General features: G+C 37.7%; 1 long non-coding RNA gene across 2 annotated transcripts in view; it reads right to left on the minus strand.

The window, feature by feature from the left end:
- Window positions 1–24,072, minus strand: part of LOC111097235 — a 126,147-nt gene that overhangs the window by 66,067 nt on the left and 36,008 nt on the right. The gene's annotated exons all lie outside the window — the stretch shown is intronic.

Genomic DNA, 24,072 nt, shown 5'->3' on the forward strand with positions numbered 1-24,072 from the left:
TTTAGAGACACGGATTTATCCAGTGAAGAATTTAAAGGGAATACCCCAAGGGGAAATTAATTGGTATTATTAAATGACTGAAGTGAACTCCAGAAATATTAGCCTTTTAAATGTCACAATTGCCTTTAAAAATAAAATAACACAAAATAATAATAATAATGACATTAGAAGGTATCCCATTTAGTTGTATATATTATTTGCCCAGATGCTCTTTACCGACCATAAGAATGCAGGATGGGAAGGGGAGGAGATGGGAGGATCCACACTATCTCTCATGCCTTTTCAATGGCAATTTTTACAGTCATGAGCAATAAATAGACTGACCTGCTACACCCTGTAGGGAATATAGACACTCCACTGGCAACTTGGAAATTTTGGAATTGGTCCCAAGGAGGTAGAGTCACAACTTCTACAAAAGTTCTCATTTTTGCTGTTGTTTTGTTTGTGTTGGTTTCCTATGTTAACTTAAATATTTTATTTCTTATTACTTGCTTGATCTGTTTTTTTTTATAAATTTCTTTTTATTGGTGTTCAATTTGCCACCGTATAGAATAACGCCCAGTGCTCATCCTGTCAAGTGCCCACCTCAGTGCCCATCACCCAGTCACCTCCACCCCCCTGCCCACCTCCCCTTCTACCACCCCTAGTTCACTTCCCAGAGTTAGGAGTCTCTCATGTTCTGTCTCCCCTTCTGATATTTCCCACTCATTTTTTCTCCTTTCCCCTTTACTCCCTTTCACCACTTTTTATATTCCCCAAATGAATGAGACCATATAATGTCTGTCCTTCTCCGATTGACTTATTTCACTCAGCATAATACCCTCCAGTTCCATCCACGTCGAAGCAAATGGTGGGTATTTGTCGTTTCTAATGGCTGAGGAATATTCCATTGTATATATAAACCACATCTTCTTTATCCGTTCATCTTTCGATGGACACCAAAGCTCCTTCCACAGTTTGACTATTGTGGACATTGCTGCTATAAACATCGGGGTGCAGGTGTCCCGGCGTTTCATTGCATCTGTATCTTTGGGGTAAATCCACAGCAGTGCAATTGCTGGGTCATAAGGCATGATCTGCATTTTTACTCTCATCTCCCCACCATTTTCCATCTCATCTCATTGGATTTCCTCCTCCCTTTACACAGAATGCTAACTCCTAATGCATAATTTCCTTACCATTACCTTCCAAATGGATCCCCAGAAGTGAAATGGCTACACTTAGTACAAGTGAGCTGAAGACAAGAAAAATACAATTTTTCTGTTTATGTGTCCATCCCTGCACAACTTTCCTCAAGCTCTTTCTACCCTTCTACTTTTCTAGACATTCCATAAGGTGTAGATCTTATCCTGCCCATTCTTAAAACGCCCAGTAAAAGCAAGATTTGTCCTTTGGAAATAGTTATTAAAAATGTATGGGTTTTATTCTTCTGGCAGTTATCACTTTCTTTCATATCTAAACAGAAATTGAAGCACATGTTTTCTCTGTTAGATGACCAGAGCTCGTGTTTTGTTTAAAGAGGTTACCCTTCCATGCATTATGCTCTTGGGATTATAGCAGGAACTCCAAAGTGTTGAATGAATGACTGAATTTCAATTGCATTTATATTACTTACAATCACACCATAATCCAGAAAAAAATGGAGTAATAATAAAAGAATTAATGCTGTTTGAAAACAGAATATGACAGACAATGGGTCCTACTTCAACCATCTGCAATCTCGCCTGTTTTTTATTCTATATCTAAAGCTACCATTATCTTTTTAGGTCTCTTAACCATGCATAGGTGTAGAACCTCTCTTTGTGGTCAGGGGATGTCTCTTGCCACTAATCGATAAAGAAAACTGAGCCATCTACCATCATAATGATATACCGCAGTGTTTCCATTTTCAAATGGACTTGGACTTGGTAATTAGTGACTACTTTGCTGACATTGTAATATCATCATTAGCCTTCACTACACTGCCTGACCTATGTGTGAGTCTGTGTTCTGGATTGCCAAGGATACCAAAGCATTTCACTTCTTATGGGGTGATTTCACACCAGGCTTCTTGCTCCTCTTGACCTGTGAAGTTGCTGAGAGGTTAAGGACAAACTTTTTAAGTTAATATCATTTTAAAATATCTTTAATATTTCAATGCAAAATACACCATGTGTAGAAAAGGATATATGAGTCAGATGTGTATATTTTGTGATATAACAAAATACATAAATCTATCTGCCTACCACCCAGCTACAGAAATAGATAATTACCATGCAGGTAATTCAGAAGCACTCTGCGTGACTCTGTTTTTTGTTAATACGTTTCTTGTTTTTGTTTATAGTGCTACCACCTATGTATGCATCACTTGACTTTAATGGTTTACTTCATTTAATAAATTATCCCATGTGTGTTCTTCTGAGACATGCTTATTTTCAATAATAGATATTTTGTATTTATCCAAGTTGACGTGTATAAGTACAGTATATTCACACTTGCTACTTTGAATACACCACCATGTGTTCATTCTTTCTGCCATCAATGGGCAATTTCAGGGAGGAGGAAGACTAGAGAAGTCTGTGCCTTTATTGACCAAGCAGGCTATTGGGGGGTGGGGGGGATGAAGCAAGAGAGCACAGTGGTCCCTAAGCCAGGGTAGCTGTGCTTCGACATCTTGTAGGTAATGGAGACTCATCTGTCTGGTGGTTAACACAATCAAGGCTTGATTTCCACCTGATTGAAAGTCTTGCCACCATCTGAGGCCAGCTGATCAAGTCCTGCAGGTGTGTCTTCACTAACTTGGATTTCTCCATGGACAGCTCCTATTCCTTGGCTTTGTGCAGGTGCTTCCACCATGAGCTGTGGTTCAGCCAATGTGCTGCCAGGCTCCATATAGCTGTCTACTGCTCCTACCACAGGCCCAGTAGGTGGGCAAAATCCACACTGCAGGAGGCCTGTTTCTTTTGCCATCTTGTTTCTAGGTTTTTGTTATGCAAAAATACTTCAATAAGCATCTTAGTATGTATCCTACAAGAGTTTTTCTAGGGTGTATACATCCTGTTTCATCAAGTCGAAGATGCTATCAATATTAGATACAGATGATTGTTTCGCACAAGTAAGAAAAGGATTCCATTTAAACTGTGTCATATTACTTTCTTATTAACTGTAAGAATGCATTTCATTTCAGAAATTTAACTGTGAAAAAAGAATCTGTATTGAAATCAATGAAACAAAGTAACTTGGAGTGGAAATGCTAAACCATAGAGAATGTATATCTTCGAATTTACTCATGCTACACGAAAGTCTAAAATGTCTTTTACTGTTCTGTGTAGAGAAATATCGCATGAAGAATCATTCAAAGAAAATGTAGTCAGATTGAAGGAAAAAATTATTACAGAGGAGTATAAGTTAATCCCTATAAATAGAGTGTTGTTTTTAAAAAATTTTATGATGTTTGTGAATAATATGTTGACTTAAAAATTGTATTTGTTGTGATTTCTTTTGATATTTGAAATAATTATTTACTTATGGATATAATTTTGCATTTTTAAAAATACTTCCCCTCCCCCCGTATATAAATTTCAGGTCCTGCAAAAGTTGGAGATACCATTGGTACCCTTGGACTCTAATTTCTCTTTCTCTTACTCATTGCTTTCAATACATTCTCTATAGATGCTTTACTGACAATCTATAAAATCCAATGCTCTCCTGCTATGTGTATGTGATACAAAATATAAACATTTCAGGAAATATATTTGTAATGAAGTAATGAATGACTTAATTAAGCAAACTATGCATTCTCCAAACATTGACTTTCCCCCCTCCCTTATTAGACCAATTGCTTGTCAAGGGGTTTGCAATAAAATATATGGTAGGCCCTCAATAAGCTTTAATCAATTAGTGAATCAATCAATAGATTGATAAATCTATAAGTTATGGGGTTATCTCTGTGTCCTGGTTGCTTCATATGTAACTTTACATACATACATATTACAATTTTTCTGTCTAGGATACTTGTAGATATTTTTACCCTCACTATGACTGCTATTACTCTTAATAAAATTAAAACATTTTATGTAACATCTCTAAACAATGTGCTCCTAATCAAACCAGATCTAAAAGACACACTTAGGGCAAACTGGGTGGCTCAGCGGTTTAGCGCCACCTTTGACCCGGGGTGTGATCCTGGAGACCTGGGAGTGAGTCCTACGTTGGGCTCTCTGCATGGGGCCTGCTTCTCCCTCTGCCTGTGTCTCTGCCTCTCTGTGCATCTCTTATGAATAAATAAATAAAATATTTAAAATAAATAAATAATAACACACTTAAAAAAAAAAAGACAGAATTAAAGTGAAGAGCCATTTCCCTTGTATTTTTTTATCAGTTTAACAAAAAGACAGTGTGTTCATCTTTCCTTCCCTTGACTAGCAACAACTTTTTTCACATACAAGAAATAATAAAATTATGTAAGAGCTAAAAGATATCTGTCCTCCTAAGTTAAGGAAGGGAAAAATGAGTTTAAAACTACTGCTCAGACTATTCCTTGGTACAAGAGAATAAGATAAGGGACAGACAGTAATGATGAGACATCTGATTCTGGGATCCAGAAAGGTTCTGACGTCAGTAGGTAGATTTAATAGCCATTATATTATTATAATGGCTTATAATTAAGCCATTATTATAGGGGAAAGGAGAGAAAATGAGTGGGAAAAATCAGAGAGGGTGACAGAACCTGAGAGACTCCTAACTCTGGGAAACGAACAAGGGGTAGTGGAAGGGGAGGTGGGTGGGGGGTTGGGGTGACTGGGTGATGGGCACTGAGGGGGTCACTTGATGGGATGAGCACTGGGTGTCATACTATATGTTGGCAAATCGAACTCCAATAAAAAATATATGAAAAAAAAAGAATAAAAAGAAAATGAATTCTGTTTTTAGAAAATCTGTTGCCCAGGAAGATTTTTCATTCATGAAGTCACTAACAAGCACAGTATGTTACCCAAAGTTAAAGAAGAATAATAGTAATAAGAATTACAAACTCTGTGGTCACATTCGTTTCCTTGGCCCTGGCTGGACTTTCTCTTTCTAAATAATCTAACAAAGGACCAAGGCTATAGGTAGAGTAAATAGAATAAACCTTTTCTGGAGAAGAGCTCATTTCAGAATATTTTCTTAAGTATATTCATACAGTTAAATTCAGCTATATATTTATCTTCTAAGAAATTTTTCTTATTAAAGGTTTTTAAATTAGTGCCCTGAAAAAAGTGGCTTTTAGGGTTTTACTCCAGTGAATTGTCCCTCCAACACGTATTAATATACGACATGAACACATTATAGTGTCAGATTGTTGATGTAATAAAAAGAGGCAGAGGGCTGAGAGCCTGGAGGGGAAAATAGCTCAAAATGGAAACTCCACGGGCATCAACCAATAAAAAAAGCACCGAGTGTTCTGGAGAATAAAATAGAGTCCATGTATTTCTCTTGGATATATGAATTACCTTCTAGGATTTTGCCCCTCCGTTTTTTTCCATTCTCTTCCTTACTGCTCATATGCCAGCTTTTTTCCTCCTTTGAGAGATGTATAGAGTCATTTTAGAAAGGTCCAAGGTGTCCACACCATTTTTATTACTTACAAATATTGAGCTTCAAGATGAGGCTAAATATTCCACTTTTCAAAAGTGCTTTTGATACTAGACAATGAGCATATTAGAAAGATCTGAAATTAGGAACTGCCAAGATTATTACTCTTCTCCAATCAGTTTAGTTGAATGGAAATGCTTGTTATCTTTAAGAGTTTTACAACTGAAATGATGTATGAGAAGATAAGTTAATTAAACTCTAGAAATATGCAAACATATTATTGCCAACCAGTTCGAGTCTTACAAAAATAATGTGAGAAAGCATTATCATTATTCCCATCTTGCTCATGAAAAGAAATTACCAGCTCACTCTTACCAAGTGATTATATTACAAAACTAGAATTGGAATTCAAAGCCTCTTTCTCATATGCCAGCTCATATCAAAATACCAGCTGGCAACAAATTCAAAGACAGACATTTTCCATGTTAATGATACCAATATACTAATAGAACACTTAATATTTTTTTCTTCTGCCTAAGATATTATTTTTTCTAATTACTCTACCACTGTACTTTTTGTGTTGCTTTGCCTTGTTTTACTGTAGCAATGTATATATTTTTAATTCTTCACTGGTTGGGGTATTTTTTTTTAAGATTTTATTTATTGATTGATGAGAGACACACAAAGAGAGAGGCAAAGACATAGACAGAGGAAGAAGCAGGCTCTTTGCAGAGAGCCCAGTGCTGGACTTGATCCCAGAACCCTGGGATCACCCCATGAGCTGAAGGCAGATGCTCAACCCCTGAGCCACCTAGGCATCCCTGGTTGGTGATATTTCTTCCAGGAGAGATGTCATTGATTTTTTTTTTTTCCTTTAGGAGTAATGTCCTTTCATCTTGTCATCTTTTCTCCTCTTAATAATAAGACCTGGGGAGTTGGCAAAACAATGAAACAAATTTTCTCTTGTCTATTTTCCTCTTTCCAATCTTTGTAACTCCCGCTTGACAAATGCCTACATTTGCTTAGTTAAAAAATAAAAAAGGAAAGAAAAGAAAGAGGGACAATTTGAGTACATTGCTCACCTTTTACCTTTTGCCATTTGACACTGGAGGCTATCAAACAGGGCCTGGTTTTCTTGGCAGTGTCAGCCTATTGTTATTGTGACGGTATGTTTCATATAGTGACCCAAAAAGCTCATGGGATTTCGGATGGTAGAAGCAGGGACAATTTAAGTTTTTGAAAGACAAAAGTGTCTTATGTTTCTCCTCTTTTCTTACAGATGCTATTTTATGCATGAGACTTTTACAAATCCCTTTAGCATTAAATATAATCCTATCCAATGGAGTCTCACAAACTCACTCTGAGACAGATGAAACTCTGATGGAGACACTTGCGGGACAAGAATGGCTCCAACGAGAGCACAATCCTACAACTTGGGGTGAACAAAAAAGAGATAGCAGATATAGAAAAACATTTGACTCTCAGATTCTATATGTATGTGGGTAGGTTAATGGAGGAGGCTGCCTGAGAAGCCGAATATGTTTGAGTCACCTAAATTTACAAGGAAAAAAGAAAAAAGGGTATATTTTGAAAATTATATATCCTCCAATCTCTTCATCTGGCCCATGGACTTGCATACTGTTGATAATAAAAGTAGTATGGCTACATATCTTAAACAGTTTCTAATTTATACATATAGTTCATACATATTTGCATGCCATAGTTAGCTTATACAAAAAAGAAACTTCTCAGGGAGAAACAATTTAATTAGTGCAGAATTTGACTATTAATGAAGCCTAAGTAATGCAATAATATGCCATGTTAAAGAGTGAAAGCATGTTTTTAATGCAAATGAAGTAGCAAAAGGAGAGCAAAATATATCAAATATTTATTCCAAAACAACCAAACTTCTACTTCACTTTTTTTTTTCCCCTCAGTTTTTAGCTACCGCTGGAAATTTAGTGACTCTGAAAAAAATAGCAAAGGAGTGATGGGTGGTAGTGGGAAGTAGGCTTTCTCATTTTCCTGAGCTACGAATCAGAATAACAAATAATCCAAAAAAAGAAATCTCAATCATTTCATCTCTTCCATTCCATACACTCATTTTTTGCAAGTGAAATGGTAGGTGGAAAGAAGGAAGAAGGAAGTAGGGAAGGAATAAGGAAGAGAAAAGAAAGAAAGAAGGACGAAGAAAGACATAAAGAAAGAAGAAGACGAAAGAAAGAAAACAGAAAGAACAAGACAATAAAGAAAGAAGAACCAGAATGCTGAATGACCGTGACGCTCCCTCCTCACTCCCGAAAAGCCTCACCTCCTACCCCTCCCTCTTACCCTTCCTCCTCCTTCCTCCGCCTTCCTTCCTTCCTCTCCTCCTCTCCCTCCCCCTCCCTCCCTCCCCTCCTCCCTCCTCCCCTCCTCCTCCCTCCTCCCTCCCTCCTCCCTCCCTCCTCTCCCTCCCTCCCTCCCTCCTCCCTCCTCCTCCCTCCCTCCCTCCCTCCCTCCCTCCCTCCCTCCCTCCCTCCTCCCTCCCTCCCTCCCTCCCTCCTCCCTCCTTCCTTCCTTCCTTCCTTCCTTCCTTCCTTCCTTCCTTCCTTCCTTCCTTCCTGAAGGACCGCTTCTTTCACACAGGAAATATTATTCACTTGATGGAGTGAGTGAGAAATATCTAAGTTGGTTGACCTTTGAAGATATTGAGAAAGCAAGATTTCAATGACTTATAAACATCTCAATCTTTAAAAAAATATTCATACATTACTAGATTGTAATATTAAATACTTTCCAGGCTGTCTCATAAAATAATAGGCACATTTTCTCAAATACTACTTGTCAAATACTACTTATCTGACTGCTGGAAGTTGTATAAAGCATGGATGGAAGAATTAGGAGCTTTCTCCTTTCAAGTAGATATTAACTGAGCACCTACTATATGCCAAACACTGTAACTGTGAACAAAACATGCTGTGAGACCAGCAGCATAGGCTTTCCACTCTAGTTACTTATTCTGAGACCATGTCCTCTCTGGTTTATATTTTTACTCTTTTTTAGATGTTTTAATAGCATAGGTGTCAAGAACACTTAATTTAAAAACCTCTTGAGTTGAGTTAATCATATTATGAATAAAAACTAGGACTTGATAAAAAAAATAAGCAATGTCATCTCTCTCTAGGAACAAACCTCACACCTCAATAAAATAACACAAAAGTGTATATTTTTGCTCACACCATTGTCAGACATAGCTTTGGTATTTGTTTCCACCTTGTAGCTCTGCAGTCTGGAATACATGCCTTCTAAGTTTGCTTCAGAAGGGCAAGAAAGGGGATGCCTGAGTGGCTCAGTGGTTGAGCATCTATCTGCCTTAGGCTCAGGGGTGATCCCGGGGTCCTGGAATTGAGTCCCGCATCGGGCTCCCCATAGAGAGCCTGCTTCTCCCTCTGCCTGTGTCTCCGCTTCTCTCTGTGTGTCTCTCATGAATAAATAAATATAATATTTAAAAAAAGAAGGTTAAGAAAGAACTATAATATCATACCTAAGGTTTTTAATAAACAGCTCTGGAAGTGGCTTATAGTACGTCCATGCACATCCCACTGATTAAAACCTGTGACCTGGTCCCCACCTAATAATAGCAAAGGAGGCCACCTAAAGATTTCTAGTGAAATAGTAACAGGCTCTGTCACAGGGCAACTGACTGGTCATTGAGTTTCCTTTTGGTTCTTGCCTCCTCTGCCCAAAGTTCCACCCATTTACTGTATCCAGCTCAATGTCAAGTCTCTCTGGGAAAAACACAGTCTTCTCTATCAAATCTGGATGTGGCTCTTCTTGGTAGGATAACCTATCAACTAATAAGACTGTGCTTATGACAACTAACAAGTTATCTGTATTTTCTATACACACACACATACACACATGCACAGAGGGGTGGAGACGGAATAAGATAACCACAATAAAAACTCAAATTCAGAAATAAGAATAAAGAGAGACACATAAAAGGCATTGGATAATGGTTACTTGAAAATCGTGTAGCTCAGGAATAGGAATGTTTTTCTTTAATAGCAGCCAGGGAAGCTGGATGGTTTGATTATTGTTGTCCTATATACCCCTATGTGACATATTATGATTGCTACCCAAGGCATCTTTTCATTGATGGAGGATATTTTTCTGACTCAGTTATGTGGGCATATATTGAATGACCATACTTCATAATTAGTGCAAATTAAGATAGCCTCCAAATGGCAGAGTATGTATTCCATTTTACAACTTCTTTTTTTCTCAAAGATTTCTTATTTATTTGTTCATAATAGACACAGAGAGAGAGAGGCAGAGACACAGGCAGAGGGAGAAGCAGTTCCCTCCAGGGAGCCTGATGTGGGACTTGATCCCAGGACCCTGGGATCATGCCCTGAGCCAAAGACAGACAACCACTGAGCCACCTGAATGCACCCCTCCCCATATTACAACTTCTTATTTTAATAATCAAGGGACATTGAGTAATGACCCTCAGAGTCACCTGACCACCGTCCTATAGAGGGCCATAGACCCATCCCATTCACAATACATTAGGACAAGGTCTCAGGGCAAGATCTCTAGAGGCCATTCTCCAACACAGGTTGTGACTGCCTGTTTCCACTCTTTTGCAGTATTATTCCTAGTGGCCTGTCTACCACTGCCTAAATCTCCCCTCAGTGTGGTCCACTGCAGTGGCAATCTTGAACTGAATTGTTGTAGTAACCACAAGAAGGTCACAGAGATTTTGTTCTGGGTAAAGTGCAGTTGCACTACATTACATAGCAGGTGTTTAAGGTCAGTGCCAAGGCAATCATCAGATATTGGTAAAATTACTCTTGGAAAATCTCTTAGCAAATCTTGTTAAAGGCTATCATACAGTCCTTCAATTCAGTGACTCCCACAGAGCAGTTTTCTTTCAGGCTTGGGTTGGACCATTGTTTCATTGGTTTATCATCAGGTGCATTAGGTGGATTGAGATTAAGGTATGTATTGGAAAAAAAAAAAAGTGCATGTTTTTTAACCATTAGCACCCTGTTCATCTGGTTAAGATTCTCTCCCTCTAATAGTGGTGAGGAAGCTCAGTCTTGCTCAGAGCAAGGAACAGCAGAAAGAATGGCTTGCACAATTCCAATTTTTATTTATTTTCTCCCTATGATTCTTTGGAAAGCATATATAGTTGATTTTAGGTAAGTTAAGTGCACATAGAATGAGATTTCATACATATTAGGCTGCCTGCTTTGGAAAGATTGCTGTTTAGAGACAATTTTGAGACATATCACATTCCTGTGGATGCAAATACCTTTCCATATCTCAATCATCTTGCAATTCCATTCTGACCCACTGCAAAATTTCAGGAAATATGTTATATAAAGAATCAAGAAAAATTTATATAACATTATATATATATATATATATATATATATATATATATATATATATGTAGCACACACATATATTGCTTGCTATATTTAACCATAAGCACAATTGAATTGGAGAATGAGGATATAATAGGTCTATGGAAGAAAAGTGCTATATAAATCAGAGGCTATAAATGCACTACATATAAAAAGTCCTAGTGCAATTTTAAAATTTAATAACTTTGGATGAACCTATGACAGAAGCAAACGGCAAGTATCATGTGAAAGCATATTTCATAGACTCTAATGCGAATATTTAATGCCCTTTTATTTGGTGCTTACTGGGCTCTCAGAAAGTAATGCGTTATTGGCCCATTAGTTTTCGTAAAAGCAATGGTCAACATTAAACTTACCTTCTTGTAGTTTTGTAGCTTTGCATTTTTCCTTCCTTGATAGTGACAATTTCTACTAGCACTTTCTTCTCCCATAATGTTGCTTTTGCTATTCTGTTCTGAATACTTGACAACTGTGGGCAATTTCCTTTTCACATCAATTTACATGTTGACCACTCCATGCTGTCTTGTTTGCTTATTCCCAAAGCAATACATCTATTTGAACCTTAGTAAAATTTCACTTTGCTCATCAGAGGACATTATTTAGCATGTGCTGAGTACCCACTATGGGTGAAAACTATAGTAGATGACAAAACTGATCTTTTTTTTTTTTTTAAGATTTTATTTATTTATTCATGAAAGACACAGAGAGCAAGAGAGAGGCAGAGATACAGGCAAAGGGAGAAGCACCCTCCATGCAGGGAGCCCGATGTGGGACTCGATCCCGGGTCTCCAGGATCACACCCCAGGTCGAAGGTGACGCTAAACCACTGGGCCGCCAGGGCTGCCCAAAACTGATCTTTAATTGTACTCCCCCTTCTAAATTTTCATAAAGTTATTATATCCTTGAAATTTAAGAAGAAATAATTATCTTTTCTGTTAACTCAGAACTTTCTGGTTATTTATCTGTTTGGGGTTTTTTGGTGTTTGCACACTGTAGTTCCACCCCAATCAATCTAATTCTTAAGGACAGGAAAAGTCCCCACTGTATACCCCTTTTAGCCTAACATGTGTGGGAGTAAAGATTAAAATGTATTGTCAAGAGGAAACAGCAGAAAGATTTTTCTTCTGTTTTTCCATACAGGAGGAAATAGAAACATTAATAAAAATCTACTTTACAGGGGTGTGGGTAGCATTGAGAGAACAAACAAAAGATGGTAGAGACCAGGGGATTAGTGACAGAGGGAAGTAATCACCACCTTGAAGCTGAAGAGATAATGGAAGGAAATAGAATTACCAGAGTCCAGTGGGAATAGGACATTTGGAAGATGGAGCTGTAGTCATATGAGGATACAGCTACTGCCAAAAATGTAATTTTGATGTAGAAAGGGAAGAAGGAAGATATAATCCTCCTTTGTCTCCTCTCCCATTCAGACATCTGATTGGTGCCCTTCATGGGATGAACCCAAGAAGAAACCAGCCAGTAAGGGTACCTTAGGGATACAATTTTAGGGTTCATACTCCTAGAAATTGAACAAGGCAGGGAAGTATGGAGAAGACTTCAGTAGGACAAAAGGGAGGATCACGCAGTTACAGAGATCCCAGGGTTATCTCTTCACTGAGAGCCTCATATGGCCTCTCTCCTTAGGTCATCTTCCTCATAGTTGGCAGTCATCTAGTGCTCATAGAACCTGAACGACAGTATGTCTTCTCAGATTCACCCAATCACAGCACAAGTGTCATAAAAGGGGAGCATTCATTAATCTTGTTAAAATAAGAACATCCAAAATGCTTTGCATATATGGCACTTTGTCAAGGAACATTCTACTCAATCTTTTTCAGAAAAATATTTATGAAGGGAAACATTTCAGCCATGTCATTGGTAGGGGTCTACCTCCTCCTGGGTACCTCACCAAGGCCATCAATTATAGTCATATATTGTTATCTTGAGGACTCTAATCCCTCCAGGTTTCCAGTTCCTTGGGTTTTAAGAGGCTAGTATCCATGGTCAATCATCAGTTATGCTAATCCTTAGAGAAGACTGGCTATCTTAAACCAACCAATTATCAATTATCTCCCACTCCTAGGATGAGCCATTGATCTTTGACCTTTTGACTCCTGTCCCGAAAGCCATAGTAGGTGCTGGACCAGAAGACTGATTCATCATACCAATAGCCAAGCAAACAAAAGTAAATGACTCCACCAGGCACATACAAGGCCTTCTGGACAAGCAGTTAGGTTTTTTTTTTGAAGTTCTGAGAGGCAGCTTACAGGGACCTAGCAGGGCCAGACATCAGATTCTAGTAAGGGATCCCACCTTGCATTGTTGTACAGTAAGAGGAATGATGATAAAGGGAAATATCAGCTTCTCCCCCGGAGTGATTGGCATATGTCAGAGCCTGGATCTGCCTTTCTATCTTATTTCAATAATGGCTGAGAGAGCATCAGTCTCTCTCTGACATGACCTGAGGCCAGATGCAACTGTACAACATGGCAGAATGAATTGGCACATCTACCACCTCACATTTTATCAAGATGAGCTGAGCTCACATGGAGCCAGTTTCTAAAGAAGCATAAAAGGAAGCCACACTCTATCGAATGAGTCTTGGGAAAAGTAACCCTTAACTCTTGTTTCTCTAGGCTCTATTTTTTTTTTTTTGAGGGACTGGGATATTTATATTTAAAAGTTTAAATTTATTTTATAAAAAGTTTTTAAAAACTGGTATTAATATTTTATAAATGTGTATATTATAAATATACAAAAGCAATTATAGTCTTACTGGTACAAAAATATTAAATACTATTTAATACTGCAGTAAATATATGAGCCTACAACAATCACGAGCTTCTGTATCCCACAAACACGTTTTTTTTTAAGATTTTATTTATTTACTCATGAGAGACACAGAGAGAGAGAGAGAGAGAGGCAGAGACACACAGGTAGAGGGAGAAGCAGGTTCCATGCAAGGAGCCCAATGTTGGACTCTGATCCCGGGTCTCCAGGATCATGCCCTGGGCTGAAGGCAGGCGCTAAACCTGCTGAGCCACCCAGGGATCCCCCACAAAGACTTTTGTCTAAAGGATGGATTTTAGCTAATGGTTGAAACCCACAAATCTTAATTGAAAGCATAATTGAGGTCAGCTAAGTCAATATTCTGTTGTTATTTACTTATGATCGTCATTTCCTGCCAGTCAGTAATGATGTGGTTGACTCTCACCACTGTGTATTCTTTAAGTTGCATTCCATATTTTTATAAATTTTCTGCCAGTCAAAAGGATAAGCATCTTATAAGCAATTACCCTTTGTAATAGGATTAGAGATAATACTTATGTGTATGGATCTAATAATAATGTTACCCATTTAGGGCTACCGGTTACACAGTACTTGGTGATAATTGTGGAAATGCCTATGCTTTTCCTTTGTGTCATTCCATGTGGTTAGATCTATTCATTTCACGATGGATGCATCATAAAACTGGCCTTCAGCCACCTAAGATTGAGCAATAACATGTGTGTTATTCCATAAAACTTTAGGTTAAACACCCTATAGATTTAAGCTTTAGGTAGAGTACACACTCATACCTCTGTTCTCATTCTTTTATTTGACAAATTTTAATTGAGCCGGTGTGAACAACTGTGTCAGTTTGCCTGGAACTCAGAGGTTTCCTGGGATATTCATCTTTTAGTAAGCTTGTACAAGTCCTAAGCAAACCAGGAGCATTTGGCCATCCTCTAATCCTATTATGTATCAGCCACAGGAGAAGTCCTAGTCTTTGGCAGCCATGTGCTAGTGGAAGGGAACAATAATATACCGGATTATGATAAGTGCTATATAATACTATATTGGATACAGAAAGGGCTTCTAATTTTGGTTAGGGTGGCCAGAAGATTCATTAAGAAAGAGGAATTTAAGTAAAAGCATTAAGAAAGTGAAGTAACACATGTGCTGCCATTTGGGGAAGAGGGAAGAGGCTAAAGAAACTAGAAGTCAGAGGTCCTGAGATGAAGGTGTGTCTGCAGTGTTCTAGAAACATGAAAGGAGGTCATCTGAAATTACTTGAGTGACTGTATCACCCAGAGGTGTGGTGAGAAAAGTAACGTGGCCAGAAAACATTGAAGCAAACGGACAACTGCAAAGACTTGGACTTTGGAAACTTTTGAAAAGAGATAGACTATGGTTTCACTTACACTCAAGAATCATTGTGCCGCCATATTGACAATAGATCATGGAAAACAGGCAAGAATTAAGAATGAAAAATGTTTGGAGACTACTACAATAATCCACATAAAAGGTAATAATGGCTTATACCAGATACGTGAATGTGGAAATGATGGAGACGGCTCAGATCCTGGACATATTCTGAAGGTAGTGACAGCATTTCCTAAGTGATTGGACAAGATAGATGGAGAAAATAGAGGAATCAAAGATGGATCTAGTATTTTGACTTAAGCAACTAAAAGAATTGAGTTGTTTGTTATTGAAATGGGAAAGCTAAGAAGAGTAGGATTAGGAGGAGTGGGTAACATCAGAAGTTCAATTTGCCGCATATTATATTTGGAATGTATATAAGACCTCCAACAAGACATATCGCATAGGCAGGTGGCCTTGGAAGTCTAGAGTTCAAAGAAAGGGATGAGCATGTTAGTGTTTAAAACCATGAGGCCAAGTGAGTGCAGATATCGGAGAAAGAGTTACAAGGACTGAGCCCTGGATCACTACAAAATGTAGAAGTCTAAAAGGACATAAAAAAGAGAGAGAAAAAAAAAAAGAATGGCAACAGAAAAGGATGAAAACTAAGGGCATATGCTGTCCTGCAGGTGAAGGATGTACTTCAAGGAAGAGACAGCCATCAGTTTCATGGCAGCTGCAGGTGAGTGGACCAAGGCGGGGGAGCACAGCATGCCTTAACAAGGAGGAGGTTGGCTTAGTGGTGTAGTGGCCAGCTGGGATTTTGAAAAGTGCAGTTTCAGTGAAAAGGCCTGATTGAAGTGGTTTCAGGAGGTAATGGGAGGAGATATATATTGGAAAGTGGGAGTATGCATGAAACTCCGAGGAGTCTTGCTAAAAAAGGGCAGAGGTAATAGAGGCATAAGCTTGATGTGGAAGCTTGATGGTTTTTAAGGGAGTCTTTGAGATTGGAGAAAAAAAATAGAACTTGTGTATGCTGCCAAGAAAGATTCAGAAAAGAGGAGAAAAGGTGATGGAGAGGCGGAGAGAAAGAGAGAAGTCCTTAAGAGAAGTCCTTAAGTAGGCGAGAGGACATGGCTTGGAGCAGCGCACCACTCAATGTTCTTAGAAGCAAATACTAGAACCTACTTTAGTTTCCTAGAAAAGGGTTTACAAGAAATATAAGACACTCATCAGAATCTCTAGGCAGGACCGCCCTGTTAGAGACCTCCTTTCCCCTGCTCTGATCCCTGCACCAGTGCCTGGATGCCACGGCTGGTACTGTGGTCGCTGTGACCCATACACAGATGTCTGCCATTGCCCTCATGGGAGAGAGGAATCTGCACATCTGCTTCACTGCTTGAAGCACAGCCTGGCCAGGCAAGCTCATGTCACATGCAGATAGAGAGGACATGGAGGTCATAGGCTGGCCTCTCATTTGGAGAGGTGTGGATTACTTACATGTAAGAAATTTCTCGAAATGAGGATGGGTGCTCCAGGATATCAAGTGGTCAAAAAGACATGGCAAATGTCTCCACTAGTGTGGATCTCATATTTCAAAGTTTAAAAATTTCTTTTATTGTGGAATAAGACAAGAGTTTAAAATGTATTTCTATAAAATATACATTCATCAAAATGGATTGGCCAATGTTAAAGATCTGCATTTTGTTTTGTTTTGTTTTGTTTTGTTTTGTTTTGTTGTCACCAATTTCTCCCGTCCCTCCCCTCACTTTACATGTGTAGATGTGGACTATATATTTCATACATATGTATAGAAATTTTATATATAATTACTTCCCTATATTTATATATATACATGCATGCACACGCAACACATTTTCTTATCTTCATAAGACTTGAAATGGAATCAACACTCATATATGAATAGATAACAGAGACCTTAGTAAAGTCTTATTCCATTATTCTACATTAATGGACGTAGGCAACTTCAATTCAAAGTAAGTACATTATGTCAAACACATTTTCAGGTTCAATGTTTGTGCTTGTTTGCTTACTCTAGCTCTGAATTATGATTCCTATTTCTAGAGCAATTGGAAGAATAAGACATGGTTTGCACAAACAAATATATATTAAAAAGATCTTTTTAAACCTATATGCAACCTAAGCAATACCAAATAGCTCATTATTTTACTCAGTAATCCCTTAACATAAAATTCCTTATTTAAACTTATTTCTATTTAAAATCTCGATACCAGCAACTGAATTAATATATTTGCATAATAGAATGTCTCTCTTTGGGATAATAAAACCTTATACTTTATGCATTCCAAACTTTTAAGGAGTCATCTCTTATTTTTTTTTCTTCCTCCTAACCTAAAATAAAACTCTAATTAGAATAAAAGTATACTTTTTGGTAGAAAATTTAACATGATTTAAGCAGGGGATTTATCAGATTCTCAAATAAAACTTTGAAGAACCAATATAACATTCTGGGTTCTAACTTTATTCTTAATGACTTTTCTCTCGTAGACAAATTCACTCGGCAGCTTCAGTTAATTCAAAGATTTCTATGTAGAAAGACTTTGGCAATGTATAATCGAAGGAATCACATTAGTTCTGTAAACTTCTGGGGCCCATTCCATGCCCAGATTTTTAGGAGCAACTTGAACAGGCGTTTAGCTACTCTGATAACCGGGCTCCACTGAGGAAATTTCTGTGCCCGAAGACAAACCGACATCCACTCTCCCCACTGACTCTTAGGGTCTTCAGTAGTTATGGTTACACCATAAGCATCATCAGTGAATTACTCTGGGAAAATGCCTAGAGTAACAGAGACTAATTATTACTTCCCTAATTAACTATGGGAGATAAATCTCAGTAGAACAAGCACCCAGGTGAGAATTGGCCTAGGCTGGATAAATGAATGAAAAAATACAGTGTTGGACATATGATAAGTTTTCGGTGTCAGTTGATGGACAAAGGAAATTGGGGAAGATTAAGAGAGCATATATCCCCTCAGAACTTTGAAAATTCCAGAATTTACAAAATTATGGAGATATATTTGCCAGACATTTCTGGTTTTTTATCAGAGTGACATGAAGGCCCTTATTACCCCCAATTTTTTCCAACTCCAACTTACACACACACACACTCACACACATGTACACAGACACATATTGAAGATTTAGCCACTGATGTTTGGTTTTGATGATATATAAACATTTGGGTATATTTTTTTAAATTATGAATATCTTCAAAGATATTTAAGGGACCTAAGTAAGCATCTAGCAGTTAAGGTTGGCTAGTTGGTGTAGGTGGTACATTATTCAAATCAGATTGCTTTTCTTTGTTCATTTTTGCCGCATTTATTCATAATGAAGTTCAGATTACTGTTAGAAATTTTGCATAACCTTAGGAATGCCAAAATGAAAACAAACAAACGAAAACTGAAGTTGCCAGTATGAATCATGACTCTGCTGGTTCTTCTTTGAGCAAAATACCTAATCTCTCCATGTCTAAAATTCTTCATCTTGAAGCATTAGAAATAATGATATTTCTTTCACCCAGAGAGTGGGTAGAAGGTGAAAGTCAGTCACGCATGTAAGTAAGATAACTGGAATGTAATAGGGGCAAAATAAGAAGTTAATTATCTTTCATTCGATCTGTCCTCTGGGTATGAAAATTATGAGGTGAGCATGGACATGTAAAGAAAATATTTAATTAGAGTCTGACACTTTCTAATAGAGAAGTATGATAGGAAAGAGAATAAAAGTACACAAAAGTTAGAATTACCATTTCCCCTGGGAAGAATTTATTTATCTGGTTTTTGAGATACAAAAAAGTCCCTCTAGAGGATGAGGCTTAGTTGGAATTAGACATCAAGCCTAAGAGCACCTTAGCTGATTCACTCTTTCATGAATCAGGTATTTCTCATGCCAAAATATGTGCTGGAAGCAGGGGTTCCAGAAGAATGGAGAACGCTAAGGACTAATTTAATGAATCCAAGCCTGTTGAATGGACAATCATCTGCACCTTAAAGCTTGGAATCTTGCAGGTGATCATCAATTTCCATATATGACTTGATGCACACCCATCCATCCCACTCCACATATACATACACATTTTTTTAATTAGAAAGGGGAACAAGGTATCAAGTATAGAATATCAAGTATTGAGCTTTTATTATTTCTCTCTATATGTAGGTTTAAGAACCTCAAGTGAGGGACGCCTGGGTGGCTCAGCGGTTTAGCACCTGCCTTTGGCTCAGGGTTGATCCTGGAGTCTCAGAATCGAGTCCCACATCAGGCTCCCTGGATGGAGCCTGCTTCTCCCTCCACCTGTGTCTCTGCCTCTCTCTCTCTCTCTCTCTGTATCTCTCATGAATAAATAGATAAAATCTTAAAAAAAAAAAGAACTTCAAGTGATGTTAATAGTTAAGAGAAGGTATATATATATATATACACACACACACACACACACACACACACACATATATATATATATATATATACCTATATATAGCTATAAAGCTATCATTGAGAGGGAGAAAAGAAGCAACCAAGGAATTAGGAAATGATCCTAGAATAGAAAAGTACCACTGAGATTGCCAGTCTATGATGAGATAAAAAGTAAGTACTAGAATTAAATCAACACGCTAATTTCTTCATCAAGATAGATATCATTGCTACCAAAAAAGAAAGAAATCAGCTAAACAGTTGATTTACATTCTGGCACAAGCTCCTTGTCTCATTACAGACTGGTAGCAAAGACTTTACAGACCCACAGTCCACTGCTAGCTCCACTTGGAGTAACATAGCCATGGAAGACAGGAAAAGAGAGAATTTTTCAAAGGGGTAGAGAATGGTTAGCTATGTAAATGTTGCATAATTCAGGTGAGATAAAGGAAAAAAAAAAAAAACAACAACAAAGAAACAAACCCAGCTCACCTTATTTGGTAGATGATGGCAATCTTTGAACTGATAATTTGAGGAGAAAAGTAAGTTAACAGGTTGGTTACTGAAAAGAATAAAAGTGTGTGCATCACTCAGTCCTGTATTTCCAGCTTCTTACATGATACCTGGGCTGGTAAGTATGAAGTGGGAGAGTTAGAACAATGCAATGAGATAATTATGAGTCCATTATTATTCTACTTCTGTCGTTTATAAGCTAGTCAAAGGAGGTTAAAGAGAATTTGGCCAACCGTGATTCTGCATTCCCAAGACATTATCAGATAGTTGTGAAATACAGTAACAGGTTAATTATAATCATCACAATTTTACTGGTCCGAGGAAGAACCACGGCGACCCTATCCTTCACTTACATGCACACACCTGCACACAAACCTGGAGTGTAATCTAGAATTGACAGTGGGTCTGGAATAATGTGCTCAAAATGCAACCTTAATTGACTAGGGCATAGGGAAAGGACAGACTTTAAGTACCAAGGTGATTATTTGTTCCATTACAAAGCATAATGAATACACAGGTGAATAAATAAAATTCCCTGTTAGCTCTTAAATAATTAGTGTATCTTACATTCAAAAACAGACACCAAGAGTGCAAATATCTTTTGAGCACTAAGTAGTATACGGAAATGTTGAGTCCCTATACTGTACACCTAAAACTAATATAACACTGTATGTTATCTACACTGGAATTAAATTTTTAAAAATAAATAAATATATAGAACAAACACCAAAACTGAATCTAGGCATATTTGAATGATGCTGTCTTGGCTCAGTCAAGCCTTTAAAGCTTGATCCTGAAATAAGATGAGAAGAAAAAGGGAGTAGTTTAAGGACACAAAATAACTTGATTCCGGATGACAACCTGTACCAATAGCTCACATTACCAGCTATTAGACATTGTTTTCTTTTAACCTATATTGCAATGTGAATGTGGCAATGTTATTTGCAGTAGCATCTTATTCTCTGCGATGGCATTAATTTAGACAGCCTAAAGGGCTATAGGGCATGTAAGTGAATCTATAAGTGACAATGTAATCTCTTTAATAAAAGAAATCATCCTAAGAATAGAGGAAGATTATTGACTTAGAAAAAGAAGGTCAAGAGCTGCTTTAGAAGAAGTCTTACATAGTTAGTCATGGGTTTCCAGAGTCTTTCTGAAGTAAATTAAAACAAAACAAAACAAAAAGTCTCCTGCAAATAAGAAGCATCTCTGAATATACACCAGTTTGTCTCCAAGACCAAACCGGTCCAACAGACTTTACCGCAGTGGTGGTTATGTTGTGTATCTGTATCTGAACACTTTACATATGGTTAGTGTGATGGTGGACCTGAATTTTAATTTTATTTCACTTTAATTGACTTAAGTATAAATAGTTACACATGGCTGGCGGCTACTATACCGGATAATACAACCCAAGATCTTAAAAAGAGCTGAGCAAAGTCTGAAAATCAATCATATTGACTCTAATCCTGCCAGTCCTGCCCTCCCAGTGAGAAATTAGCAACCACCAATAAAGATTTGTTGCATTTAGGAATCCAGGCCTAGCACAGAGCTATAGCTGCCTCATAGGTATTCATAGGACCCCGACCTCTATTTGGCCAAATGGAGAAATCATTATCTTTCTATCCTAAATAGAGATAATCATCCCAATTTTTTTTTTTTTTTTTTTTTTTTTTACCTTCTATGGAGAACATTTAGACACAGAGTTCAGAATAGTCAAGGAATAGAACTGGTGGGAGAGAGGGAAGTATAAAAGAAATGCTAAGTGTTATGCAGTGATAATTATCTGTCAGACTGCTGTTTATCTAGGGTTCTGTTTCCTTCATCGTTACTTCTGGCTTTCTAATGAATCTCATAATTTGAATTTTAACAAACAGCATATGGCCAACATGCTGTAATACATTTCACAAGCTATAAATGGCCATTTTCTTTGCCTCTTTAAGCAGATAACATCCACATGGAGATTCCAGGGGGTTCTTCTCCATGCTGTTTAGCTTGTAGCTTTATTGCTACTTTCATTATTACAAATGATAAACTTGTACATTTTATTTTTTTTCTTCAAAAAATGATGCTCTGGCCACATTCACCCTTTATTCCCTTGTAAAAAATATTTTTGTATTTTTAGTCACTTTCATATAAATGGAGCTTGATTTAAATTAGGAAGTGTTAGGATCTCTGGGTAGCTCAGCGGTTTAGCACCTGCCTTTGGCCCAGCGTGTGATCCTAGTGTCCCGGGATTGAGTCCCACGTCAGGCTCCCTGCATGGAGCCTGCTTCTCCCTCTGCTTGTCTCTCTCTCTCTCTCTCTCTCTCTCTCATGAACAAATAAATAAAATCATAAAAAAAATAAATTAGGAAGTGTTGATAAAAATTAAAGAAAAATTTAAAAACTAAAAACATCTACAATGTAAGCCTTCAACTAATATACAGTTAACATTTTACCTGATGTGTATATTTTGAATAAAGTTTGTTTTTATTTTTGGTAAGTCTTATTTCAACATGCTCTTTGGGGCACCTGGGTGGCTCAGTCAGTTGTGTCTGACTCTTGATTTCAGCTCAGGTCATGATCGCGGGGTTGTGAGATCAAGGCCTCCATCAGGTTCCAAGCTAGGCATAGAGCTTGTATAAGATTCTCTCTCTCTCCCTCTCCTTCTAGCTGTCCCCTCCGGCTCATGTTCTCTCTCTCTCTCTCTCTCTCTCTCTTTCTCTCATCTCTCTCTCTCAAACAAGACAAAATAAAAATGTTCTTTAAAAGCTTTGGAAGGAAATTGTTTCTACCTATTCATTCAGTGGCCTAGGAAGTAGGGTAGAGAAGAGAATGCTGATACTCAGTAGAATACTGTAGGCCCAGAAGGAACCCACATACTTTCAGATAGATCAACCATCTGAAGTCGAATGGCATTAGGTTCAGGAATTGGCGCAGCTCATTGATTCTGAAAGTCTTCTTGATCATTGCCTGTTCAGAAATATTCTGTTTTTTCTTTCAATCACTTTTAATTAGCATCAAAACAGAGATGAGGAATGACTTCCCATGCATCCTCTGAAAAAAAGGTGTTTGAGAAACACGGGAATCAGCTCGCACAAATGTGTTACACAGACCCATAGTTAGTTCCTGGTTGATTCATGGAAGGTCATTGTCTGTGTAATACAAAGTGGAGTCTGGGTTACTTAGCAGTCATGTCAGGTTAATATAAACTGCTCTTCTGAAAGCCTGATGACTAGCCCCAGACCAGTAATCACCAACAAATAAGGAATCTGAAAGGGTGCCTCAATATAGTGAATGCAATTACCTCAACTAAAATGCCTAAAAGTCACCCATAGTGTGTGATTACAGCAGCAACACCAAATTTCAATGCAGCATACAGTCGCTATTGGATGCAGTAACACCAGGGTGAGCTTAATGGCAATAATGGGTTAAGTTGCCAGCAGAAGCTCCCTCCTCATTTCTCTTTAGTTATAATAGTTACCACCATTTTTCCTTTCATAGATGTCCTGATCCTATCAGGATTGAAGCCATCCAAATGGGTTCCTACAAGAGGAATTTGAAAGTAGTCTTCTATTTTTCAAAGAATCTAAAATTTGTGAGGTTTTTCTCTAAGTTACAATAGGAACTGAAACAATGTCATATAGTCCAGTCTCTTGGAATTATGGAAAACCTGAGGCTTTTGCTTTAAAAGGTCAGTGGAGTCTCATATTGAAAGATAAGGATCAAATAATGAAGTTAAATTCTCAAGATGCTAGCAATAACTAGATTTATAAAACTAGATATTTTGGCATTCAGTCTTCAAGTTTCTAATGAAATTAATAAGGAAAATGGAGTTGGGAAATTAAAACCTTATTTGGCGTTTCCATTATATTACAGGAAGGCAGTGAAATGTTGTGTTAATAACACTCTAGAGCCAGACTACTCAGTTTTAACCTTCAGGCTTAACCATGTACTAACCTTATGGGGCTGGGCATGATTAATTTATAGAAACTCTGTAAAAAAAGTTATGATAGTAAGAGCACCTA

The sequence above is a fragment of the Canis lupus genome, chromosome 8 (assembly GCF_011100685.1).
Source record: "Canis lupus familiaris isolate Mischka breed German Shepherd chromosome 8, alternate assembly UU_Cfam_GSD_1.0, whole genome shotgun sequence".
Lineage (NCBI taxonomy): Eukaryota > Metazoa > Chordata > Mammalia > Carnivora > Canidae > Canis > Canis lupus.